A 362-nucleotide genomic window follows, 5' to 3' on the forward strand; every position below is an offset into this window, starting at 1 on the left:
AACATCATGCATAATGTGATCTATTGTTCGTATTCATGCGTGCGCGTTCTAAAGAAATACCATAGATACCAGATACTAATTAGCACGTCATTGTCGGTGACTGCTGCGCGTTGGCGCTAAACTGAATTCATCGTCGATGCGATGATGATGATGATGATGATGATGATGATGATGATGATGATGATGCGATGCGATTCTGCGATGAATTCAGTTTAGCGCCAACGCGCAGCAGTCACCGACAATGACGTGCTAATTAGTATCTGGTATCTATGGTATTTCTTTAGAACGCGCACGCATGAATACGAACAATAGATCACATTATGCATGATGTTATTATACTGCTCGGGATGTTCTAAATAGAT

Source organism: Priapulus caudatus, unplaced genomic scaffold (genome assembly GCF_000485595.1).
Source record: "Priapulus caudatus unplaced genomic scaffold, Priapulus_caudatus-5.0.1 Scaffold619, whole genome shotgun sequence".
NCBI lineage: Eukaryota > Metazoa > Priapulida > Priapulimorpha > Priapulimorphida > Priapulidae > Priapulus > Priapulus caudatus.